General features: G+C 31.6%; 1 pseudogene; it reads right to left on the bottom strand.

The window, feature by feature from the left end:
• Positions 1-2,739: 2,739 nt before the first annotated feature.
• Positions 2,740-12,594, bottom strand: part of LOC149558609 (histone acetyltransferase MCC1-like) — a 39,851-nt pseudogene continuing 29,996 nt past the window's right edge.

The raw sequence follows: 12,594 nt of genomic DNA, 5'->3' as shown, positions 1-12,594 counted from the left end.
CAAGTCAACATAGTCTAGAGTCCCTAGAGGTTTAGAGGCCTGGAGCCTTAAAGGCTTCAAGGTTTAATTTTTTTTTACTGTTATTCAGTCAACCTATATTATTTTCTCCCCCAAAAAATCATGTATAAGGACACTTGGAGGCTTCATTTTCACATCTCATTCATATCATAAGCTTATATTCTCAAGCTCTTTCTTTCAAGTGAAAATTTATGCCTTATGTATTGAAGGAGTTTAAGTATTCAACACTTCCAAGCATTTACGCAAGGACATTTCTATCTAGCATTGAAGGATCCTTTGTGAGCATTTCCTCTTCAAGATCTAACTTATTATTTTCCATAATGGAGGAGATCTACATTGAAGCATTCATCATTTTTTTTCATCAATGCACTTTTATATCCATGATACCATGATGAGATGATGGTAGATCTGTTTCAAAGAATGGAGATACCCTACATTCCTAATTCAAGATCTACAATACATTTACATACAAAATCCTTACAAGTAAGGGTTTCAAGTAAGGTGAATCCTAACCTTTATCATGTCTTTTAGTCATTTACATTTACATTTCTCAGTTATAGTTAATTCCTTAACCTAGAACTTGACCAAGGAAAGCCCTTATCGAACTCAAACCCCAAAACCTTTTTTTTCTATGTTGATTTCCAGGTTATCAATGAAAGGATTGTAGATCTGGAACCTACTTTTCATGAGCTTTCTAGATAAGTCAATTTTAGGTTGTCAAACTATGTCAACTTGGTTGTAGGATATCTTCCCAAGTCGACCTAGTCCTTCAGTGGGGAGATTTATGGGTTTTGTTCCTTTCATCATTTTATTTTGAAATCTACAGATGAATATTTAGATATAGTTTAGATCTAAAAGTTTTAAAGCTAAAATACATCTTCCTCTATGCAATTAAAGAAGATTCATTTATATTTTATTTCCTTTCATATATTTACCCAAGATTTACATCTTAATTGGGCTAATTGTGTTTACATAACATCTAGATTTACATTATTTAAGCAATTACTTCAATTTCACATTCACACTATCCTATTAAGGGTCTAAGAGAGCACATTTCCTTGTATTACTTTCCTTTTTATAATTCAAATTTAGTATTAGCTCCCTTCTTCCTTTGGGTCCTAGCAAATATAATTTGGATCATAAGTGGAATCATACTTGCAAACTCCCCTCTTTCCCTCACATGCATATTTGAATGACTTAGTGGCCCGTAAAGTGGAAATCTACATCTTATTAAAGTGCTTCCATTTTACCTCTAAACATACCTTATAGTCTAAAATTGTTTCTTTGGGTTTTCTTTATTGGAAGCTAATTTAAATCACCTTCTATACTTGAGCTTACATAAAAAAAAAATTGTTGTTGATTATATAACATTTTAAAGAGCTTATTAGGTATGAATCTTCTCTTAGATCAAAATATTACACATTTAACAATTAACAAAATTGAAAATATATATTTTTATTAAATTTAAATTAAATATTAAAATTAATTTTAAAGTATTATGTAAAAATGTTATGAATAACATAGAAATGTATCATCCTCCTCCAAAACTATTATCACAAACATGAATATTGTTAATGTTAAAAATTGTAATGCTATAACTTCTCATTTCAACCTTATAAAGGAAAAAGTGGGAAACCTATATATATATATATATATATATATATATATATATATATATATATATATATATATATATATATATATATATATATATATAGAATGAGGAAGGATGTCTTGAATGAAAAAAAATGAATGCAATGGCAATAAGCTCAAGACTAAATGTTGCAATGAACAATCACCCTACAATGAATTGGTATCAAACTCTACAATAATGATGATATTGTTGTCCTTGAAGCCCGCTCATGTTGCCTCCACTGAAGTCGGGGCATAATTACTCATTATCCTATGGATCTCTTCCAAGAAAGAAATCTCACACTTAGGTTGGGGTCCCATGGGCACCCGCTTCCTTAAAAATAGAGCGGGTGTCACTGAGATTTTTTAGGAATATTTATTGGGAAGCAGTACCATGAATTTTATATTGAATTCTCTTTTTTTTTAAATTAGCTCCTAAAATAAAGGAATCTAGTTGTGTCATAAATTTTAAAAATAAAGAGATTATTTCATTTTTATGGAAAGTTGAAGAGCTTTTTGACAAATGAAAAAAGTCTTCCCTAAGCTAGTCGGGCTATTTCCAACCCACTCCATTTTCATCCCCTTAAATTGAGAGGGCTAAAAGGTCAAGGATCCTATTTTATTAGAAAAGATTCCAAATAAACCTATAGCCCCCTTTAAAAAGTTTCCATGGGTCATCCACTCCACAAAAATAGAGCCCAAGCCACTCCCACGGGACCCTTGCCTTAGTGACACCAAGTGCTAATATCTCTTACAGTACTAGACCTTCTTTCTCTGTAAAGTGTTGAACATCATCTGATACAACCCCTTTAGATGTTTTAGATCATATGTGTTTCCCTCTAACATGAACTCTATGTTAGAATCTGCATTCTCCTTAAGCTCTTTTAGCCGTCCTCTTTACAATATATTAATACATGTTGATAACAATGAAGACACATATACATGGCACATTAGATTTGTTAATATGGTTGTACATGAAGCATAATTCTCACCCCCATTGCAATTTCCTAAAGTAAGACACTAGATGATACTGACAATTTCCAGCCTGATGAAATGAGGCTATTTTCACAAACATATGAAAAAAATTATTTAACATTCCATCTTGACTCCATTATACAGATTAGACACATTGCCAACTTCTGCTAATAAATCAAGTGTTGAATAAGGATCTTGCCCACCATTTACATAATACATATACAATTAGGCATCGTGATGATATCAATTGATATAATAAAAAATTTCAGCTTCCATAAACAATAAAGGAGTTCTTCTTATAAAAAATAATGGTAGATTGATTGTAGAAGATGACATTCAAATAAAGTGCTTGACAACTTGGAATCCTTAATGCATATTCAATAACCTCCCATAACAAAGAAGAATCTATTCCAAGATTTCTATAGGATTTTATGATGCCAAGAGTTATTATACACACAAGTGTTCAATCTATCTTAACCATATCACAACCCAACAAATCTTATGTCTCACTTTCTAATGCTACCACAACTTGTGCATTAAAAAAGACAATAAGCTCATCTTTGTGAGTATCAGGCCTACTAGTGTCAACTGTGGACAGTGATACAATTTCGCGACCATTAACCACATTTAGAAAAAAATATGATTCATACCTTATTAGTCCCTATCTTATCTAGCCAATGTCTATGCCAACATCAAAATGACAATTTATTATTTTTAATAATTAAATTAAAAATTAATGTTGTACTATATGAGAAATTTAAATTTAAATTAAAAACTACCATTTTGATGTCGGCATAGACATCGCCCCTTATCTAAGGTAGAGAATGTTAGTGGCATCTAATTAATTTTCATGTCCAATAGATTGTACAATTTTAATTTTAAGGTTTCGATAGGAACTTTTTAAAAATCTATTTAAGTATAATTTCTTATTTTGGATTGGCTAAAGACAATTTTCCTAGGGGTTATTTTATTTTTTCAATACAAAAAATAGCAAAAAGAATTGAGAAGATAAGTATGCATTTATTTTGCATTGTCACATCATTCAAAAAATTCCAGAATTGCAAAGAAAATGAATAGCTTCATCGGTCTCTACCAACCAACTTGTCTCAACTCCGGAGTTTGTTTGTAGTTTACCCATCGTGCTTGAATATTCCTGCTAGACCTTTAAGAAAACTATGGTACAAAATCTTGAAATTTACTTTCATTGAAATCTTAATTAGATTTTAAAATTGGTTTGAGCAAATATACTTATCAGATTATTTGTAGAACTAAGGAAAAAACTATTTAAAAAAATTCTTGCTACTATGTATAATTTTCATATTGAAATAGAATGTCTTTCCCCAATCAAGATTCTTCTTTGGACTGTGAACTATCATCTTGTTGGTCCATTAAAATCAACCTCAAAAAGGTATGGTAAAGAGCAACCATCTTGTCAAGAAATGCATAGAGCTTACCATCCTAAAACAAGTGCACAATACATATCTCACCTGCATCCTACAAAGCCAAAAATAACAGAGGTTTGGAAACGAAAATCCAACCAAAAATCCTGAACAATCTCTTTAGTAGTTACCTATTTGGCATGGGGTACTATTTTTGAAATTTTTTCTATAATCCCTTCATTAAAATGTACCATTTTTTTCTTCACCATCTCAATCTTGGCTGACGGAGCTTTTAGTGGCAACCATTTTGTATGTGTTTTCCTGGCCACCTCTTTTGTTCTTGTCATGGATTGAATCCCTTGCACTCCAAACACAATCCTGAAATGATGAGTTAAACTTCTCAAGGTTTGGTGAAACTCTACCCTTTTTTATTTGATAATACGTAGGTAGTGAAGTTCACATGTGTTTAAAGAAGAAATTAGTGCCATTTGTGGAGCCATCAAAATTTTGAGACATGGATCAAATACCCGAACGAGTTCGAACATACATGGTTTTGTATAAACCACCCATTCTCATTCAAGACTTTGGGTGAGACTAAAAGATAAACATAGCTAACATTCATGGAATGTTAGTCATTCATATAAATTTGTAAAGTGTAAATTTAAATTTGATTGCAAATAAACATGCATGTATTCACATTCTCAAATTGACTAATGGAAAAACTTATCTATGTTTTGAATATAATTTTTACATTTTATAATTAATTTATGGCCACCAATGATATCAATACGGTTGTATTGTTATAAATTTAATTTCATCCCAATTTTGCTATTCACTTAGATTTATTCTTACATTGTGATTAACTTTTGTGTTTAAAATTTACTAACTTTTCACTTTAATTCATCCACTTGTATTAGTTTTGAAATTATGTTGATCATTTTTGTTTCTTAGTCATAGATTAATGTTTATATCCATTTTATCTACTTTCTAACATGCACATAAGGTAGGGCATAAGGCATGTATTTGCCGATAGGCATACACTATTGTAATTGGTTTACTTTAACTAGTTATTAATAAAACCGGTTTCAACCAATTAAAACTTTTTTTTTTTAGTGTTTAAAAGTTTTGAAATATTTTTTAAAGTAACATGTATAGATTAAATTGGGTAATGATGAAATTTATTTATCTTCATTCTTATTGGATAATAGATTTGACATCTTATACACAGATTTCACAAAAAACTCCATTTTTAGGCAATTTGTTGGCATCTACCACCTCTCACTTAAGAAAAGTATAGAAATATTATGTGTCATTAATTGATATGATATTATCAATCAATTAATATAAAATTTTATTGTTGAGATTTTCAAATTCAATATTTTAATATTAAGATGAGATTTTATGTAAATAAACCAACATATACATTAAAATTATGAAAAAATAACTTTTTGTATACTATTTTTATAATTTAAAATAAATAATTTTAAAATATATATAGTTTTCTAGTATTATTAAATAATTAATTTATCATTTATCATTTAATTTTAGTTAAACAAATAATTAGTGTATGTTAATGGGCTTGCAAGGGTTGATCCTAAACAAAGTAGGGAAAAGTGTAGATGGCAACCGCCAGAGGAGGCATGGATCAAAATAAATTTTAATGGGGATTCTCGAGGAAACCCAGGTATATCTGGTTTTGGATGTGTAGCAAGAGACCCGAAAAGAAACTCCTTAGTATTTGTGGCAAAATTCTTAAGGGATGGCATAAATAATGTGACAGAATTTGAAGCAGCCAAGGAGGCTTTAGTTTTAGGAGTTAAATTAGGTATCAATCGAGTGCATCTAGAAGGAGATTCAGAGATTATTATTAATGGAATCAATAAAGGGAATATGGAGTCTTGGTATCTTGAGAAGCACATAAGTCAAATAAAGTTCCTGTTAAAATAGAGTTTGAGGACTTTAGGATATGCCACATTTATAGGGAGGCAAATAAGGTGGTAGATAAATTTGGGAGCAAATGCTTCTTTTGGAAACTGGAATAAATTTTTTGAAGACTTTAGGCTTCTCAATTTGGAATAAGAATAAAGGGTGATGAAGTGGCTTTTATGTGTATTTAATCCTCATCATTGTGTGCATACCTTCCAATCATGAATTTGAACTGCCGGTAAGAAGGATATTCATGAAGAAGTAATCCCTCATGCATGATAGAGGATTTGATATTATTAAACATCAACTCTTGAAGTGTGGGCTTCCAAATCATTCAAGGGCATGATTTTTAGAAGGGAAGGGATTGTCTTCAATAGGAAACTTTGCAAGGAAATCAGAGATGGAAGCCAATTTCATGTTGGAATCAAATAATCAAACCTAGGCATACGAAGGTAGGATCACAATGAGACTATTGAAGAATATTTTTATATTTGATGACTAGGAATTTATGAGTGGCATCCATGAGATTTTTGGGTTGGGATATTTGTACTCTTATTGGAGGAGAAGGTCCAATTTGGACATAATGTCTCTCTTTGTGGCTTTGGCTCTGTTAGTTGGAGAGACAAAGGAAGAAGTTTGCAGGGTTGTGGCAACTTGCATGGACTGGCAATGGTTGATAGGGATTGATGATGTTATTGAAAAATCCATACTAGGTGTTGGTTTGAAAATGGGGCAAGAATCATGGAGGCTAATTGGGGGAGGGGATTCCTCAGTTCGACATTTGGTCATATGGTCTTTTGCATCTCCACAAGGGGCACATTTTCCAAAAGATATGGAAGGTTGGAGGAAGATGGTTAATTTCTTAGATAAGATGATTTGGGTCATAGATAATGAGAGAAGGGTTTTCATGAAGATGATGCCTCAGAATAGTGTGAGGATGCCTGGGGAACAACAAAGATATCAATTGGCTAGGGAAGGAGGGGGAGCTTCAAGGGAGAGCTTGACGACAAGAGCTCAGATCAATGTGTTATTGGCATTGGAGGCGGACACATTTGCAACTGGCAGGAAGCACGCTCAAGGATCAAAGAGCATTGGCATGGTGTGGTCAGTGGAGAACAACCAAGCTATCCCAAACTTTACAAAGGAGGATTCAAAAAAATGGTTCAAGGATTGAGTGTTTGTTTTCTCAGTTTGTTTTTGTCTACTTTCTTATGTCCCCCAATGCATTTGAATACTACTTTATTTTTGGGCTAGTTTTTTTTGTTGGTTGTTAATGCCTTTTGTATATATTGACTTTAAATGTGAGGGGAATTTAGGAGGACTTTTGCGATAATGGTCACTTAATACTATGGAATATCTTTGTAAGCACTATCTTTTTTTTTTATCAATACAAAAAACTTGTTACCAATCAAAAAATAATAATAAATAATTTATTTTATTTTAAAATTAGATTAATAAATTTAATATAGTTAAATTATATGTAATTATACCAATAGTTATGATGAATATTTTATTTATAAATATATTAACAGTTAAATTGTATGTGATTAAATATTATAACAATAGTTATAATGAATATTTAAATTATAAATATATTAATTATTCTAGTTGTAATCAATTATTTGGAAAATACTAGACACTATGTGGCACTTGTTAGAAATAGTGCCTAATAAATTTCCTCGAGAGCTTCCAAATCAGATGGCCCTATAGGCCTATAAATAATTTTTAGAAGGTGAGTAATTATTTGCACTCGTGATGCTACATGCTATAAATTAGTTAAGTAAAATTACCTAAACCTAAATTTTATGTGTATCCAACTTTCTAAAACATTGTTAAAATTAAACAAACAGTAATATGATGCACAAAACAAATATACTTGAAAAATATCAACTGGATAAAGGATCATCAACCTTTTATTAATCATCGAAATGTTCATCAAAAACTCTACTTACAAGTTTGAAAATAAGTTTATATATAGATGTGGAAACTACCAGAGAAACTGTCCATTGAACCGCTTATGAAAATTAAAATGGTCCCAAACCTAAACTCCTCATTAAAAGATTTATTAAATTATTTGATCTCACAACTAACACTACCATTTATGGTGTCAATTTCATCCCCATAATTTTTTTTGAAATGCTTTGTGAAGGTGATCTAGTTGCTCATGAGTTTCCTTGGATGTTACATCCTTCAACTCTTTCATACATAAGGCTATAAAAGAACTATTGATGTTTATGCTCTTCTCTTAGTCCACATAAGTAGAGTCAATCCCCTAAATTACCTTTATAGGAATGAGATCTCATGATGCTATCCTTGGATCCATTAATGTCAAATTTGTTGAAGTTGATGAAAGATCAACCCCACAACTCCCAAGAATCACCTACACGCAAACACCTAGCACAAAAAGGTAGAAGCAAAAGCTATGGAGGCTAGAATTCCTAGATCCATAGATGATACATTGTTGATGAGCAAAACAAGATTGCTATTATCAAAAGTAAATTAATAAATTACAAAGATATCAATCCTTATAAAAGGAGATCAAAACCCTAACAGGTAGCTAACCTAGGTTGCATGATAATAATTAATAAAAGAATTAATTATTATATGCCCAAAGTATAACTTAAGTAAACTAGAGATAATAAGTGACTTAATAATTAAATTAATAAGAAAATACTTTGTTACTCTAACAACCCCACTTAAGATAAACTACTACTGAAAGAAGAATTGGATCTTGGTAACAAGACTCGATGAGGTACCCAAGCACAACTAAATCTCTGAAAAGAGGAGAAATAGAGAAAACCACATGGGAAAAACCCTACTCCAAAAAGAGATGGAAAGAATGTTCTAGAAGATAGGAACAAAAGGATAATCATGAAGAATACCACTGAAGCATGAAGTTGCAAACACTGCCAAATTGTTCATCTGAAGAACCTCCACTGTATAGAACATGACTAGGTAAAGAATAATAAGTTTGAAGAGCTAATCAATCAAAGATGGAAGGTATCTTCATGGACTCCAAGAAGAAGAATGAAAGAATGTCTATATGGTAAATGATCCATCTCACCAAAATGCATAGATATCTAGCCACTGCAATTGCCTAATAAATAGGATCAAATACTGAATACATAGCTCACTCCATTAAACCAAGAAAGAAATAAAACACCCCTATAATGCTAAGAGGTAAGACATGAACACTAAAATTGAATGCAATATCTCCTACAAAAAGAAGAACCAGGAATATTGAGAGTGCAAAAGAAGTACAAGCACCTATAATGGCACGTGTTATTGACACATAATGAGGATAATGTCGTGGAAGGAACACTCACTTGAAAAAGGAAGATGGCAAATATGGCCAACATGAAATCCCCCAAGGCACTTTATAATGTAGTGTGAGTACAACAAAACACAAAGATATGAAAGACCCCAAAATGCAATAGAGTGACACTTTATCTTAGTGCATTTGCAAAAATACTACAAAATGATGTCAACAAAGATTTTAAAAAACATAAGGCTAATACAAGAGATAGTACAAACCATGAAAATCATCTGAAGCAACAAAATTGATCTCTAAACCTAAAATAGCCAAGATATCCACCAGAATGCAAAAAAAACAAAAAACTAAATGGGATATGCCTAGAGCAGAATCTAGAAAATAGAATGTCTCAAGATATGTCTCCTAGAGTGCAAAATATAACCTCTAACTTTGACTTCATAAACTAGCAACCAAATAGCATCAAAATGAAGCCCCCCAAGGCACTTTAAAATGTAGTGTGAGTACAACAAAATACAAAGATGTGTAAGATCCTGAAATGCGATAGAGTGACACTTTATCTCAGTGTGTTTGCAAAAATACTACAAAATGATGTCAACAAAGATTTTTAAAAAAGCACAAGGCTAATACAAGAGATAGTACAACCCATGAAAAATCATCTTAAGTAGCAAAATTGATCTCTAGACCTAAAATAACCAAGATATCCACTAGAATGCAAGAAAAAACAAAAAATTGAATGGGATATGCCTAGAGTAAAATTTGGAAAATAGAATGTCTCAAGATATGTCTCCCGAAATACAAAATAGAACCTATAATTTTGACTTCATAAAGTAGCAACCAAACAACACCAAAAGTCCAAATAAACTGCACCATCATGACAAGATCGAAACTAGCTTTTTGGCAATATCTCATTTGTGAAAAACAGAGTCCGGATGAGCAAGTTACAACCAAAAAACCACATGTAAGTCAAAAAGAGTTGGAAATACAAAAAAAAATCAATGTCTCAGAATCCATATGAGGATGCCTCAGGAAGCATGCCAAATAGTACCAAAACTAGCCTCAAAATTTATGCCAAACTACATTAATTTCTGTACCAAATTACCTCAATTTGTGTACAAAAATCTCAAGATGTGTGCTAAAAATATTGATTTGTGTGCCCAAAAATCTCAATTTTCAAGAAAAAATATGGATTTTTTTGCCAAAAAACTTCAAATTTTGAACCCAAAATTTTGGAAATCACAAAATCATTGCCTCAAGAAATGTGCCCAATCTAGATTCACTATTGTTTTGTCTCATATTTCAACTATCCAAATTGGACAAATTTTATATGAAAATAAGGGTTTTTGAGTGCTTTGAGCTCAACGGTGATGTCTGTTTGGGCTCAAAGTGACCCGAAAATAGTTCACCCTAGATTCAATATAAAATAACTCTAAAAAATGAAATCCTCTGAAAGAAAAAACATAGATCTGAAAGCCAAGCCAAAATTCTCATAAATAGAACAGGGGAAAGAAGATTTGGAGCTATGATACCATGTTGAAGTTGATGAAAGCTCAACCCCATACTTCCAAGAATCACCGACATGCAAACACCTATCACAAAAAGAGAGGAGCAAAAGCTATGGAGGCTAGAATTGCTAGATCCTTAGATGAGACATTCTTGATGAGCAAAAAGAGAGATTGCTATTATCAAAAGTTAATTAATAAATTACAAAAAGATCAAAATCCTTATAAAAGGAGATCAAAAACCTAATAGGTAACTAACCTAGGTTGCATGATACTAATTAATAAAATTATTAATTATTATATGCCCAAAGTTTAGCTTAAGAAAAATAGAGATAATAAGTGACTAAATTATTAAATCAATATGATTTAATTAATAAGAAAATATTGTATTACTCTAATAAGATTTTCCTTCAATGATAGCCTAATGGATTTTGCTTCTTATATATCTTTGTACAATTTACTTTTTCCTCATGCCTCATATGTAACATATATATTACCTCTACTATATGGAAACAAGTCAATGCAAGCGAATCTAGAAAGCATATGGGACTCCTTTCCTTTTAAAATGTATTTGCGACATAGTAAACATATCAAAGTTTTGTAGATGCGAAAGAAAGATGTCAGAAGGTACTTGATTAGATATGAAAAATAACACCTTTGAATGGCAAGGGAGTTAAAAAATGATGCATCTTGTCTACTAAAATTGGTGTTGATACCAACTGAGAACTTTATTCTTGATTGATCAATTGTCGCAATTAATAATTATAGTGCAAGAGGGGGGTTGCATTAAGTTATTCCATCATTTTATCATCACATATAAAACTATCCAAGAAATTTGCAACTTTATTTCCTTCACAAAGTGTGTGGGAAACACATCGATCTTCAAAAGAGTTAATCAACAACCATATCTACTTCAAAAAATACTCAATATTCTAATTGAAAGATGGTTGAGTGAGTTATTGATAGTTACCATTGAATCTCCCTAGATATGAATTTTGGAATAACCTCCCTTTTTTTGGCCAACACTAGCCCCTCCGAAAGAGCATGTTCTTTTGCTAAATTATTAGTCCCAAGGGGAATGGGACAAGATTTCAAAGCTAACACTCTACCTTGACAATCTCAAACACAAATGCCTACGCTAGATTTCCCTAGATTCTCCCTAGATGATCCATCAAAATTTAACTTTACAAAACCATTAGATAGTGAGAACCACTGTATACTTGACCTAACAGCTAGAAGAGAGCCTTTTTGATGTGGGACTGATCCAATAGGGATAAATATATTCTCCATTCCCTTACAATTTTACTATCCCGAGAGGGAAAAAAAGTGATTATACTAGACATTGGCTAGATTTGTATTAACAATCTTTATGACTAAATCTACAATGCCCTCCTGTACTGAGGTGATAGAATAATATTATTGACAAAAGATACATTTCTTTCTTTCCCATCAGATATCCCAAATAATTATTTCATAGATACACTTCCTAATACATGCCTCTGACAAAGATGATTAAATAACTAACCCAGATTGAAAGAGATCCCACAACTTATTAGGCAATGGCATATAGTAATTAAGTTTGTGCAAAGGAGAAGTTTAATAAAATATGATCAGTGATCTTCCATTCATCTTGACATAAGCAACATTTGAAAGGTTTGTCAATATGGAGCTTTTCTATTTTTTCACCAATCAAGATTTTTTTTCTCAATCCCAACTAATACAAGAAACTAGTTCTTGGTAGAACATCATTATTGCAAAAAAAAGAGAGGGCTCTATAAGAATTTTTAATACCTTCCAACTATTGTATCACCTTGTACCCTTCTTTTATTGTGTAAGTGTCATATTTGTATAGGGCCAATATTAGAGTATCAATCTTGTTAGATAAAAATAC

The sequence above is a fragment of the Cupressus sempervirens genome, chromosome 5, assembly GCF_028749045.1.
Source record: "Cupressus sempervirens isolate cs-2001-9-10 chromosome 5, ASM2874904v1, whole genome shotgun sequence".
NCBI classification, from domain to species: Eukaryota; Viridiplantae; Streptophyta; class Pinopsida; order Cupressales; family Cupressaceae; genus Cupressus; species Cupressus sempervirens.
Note: the sequence above shows the minus strand (reverse complement) of the source record. Positions and strands in the feature narration are given on the sequence as shown.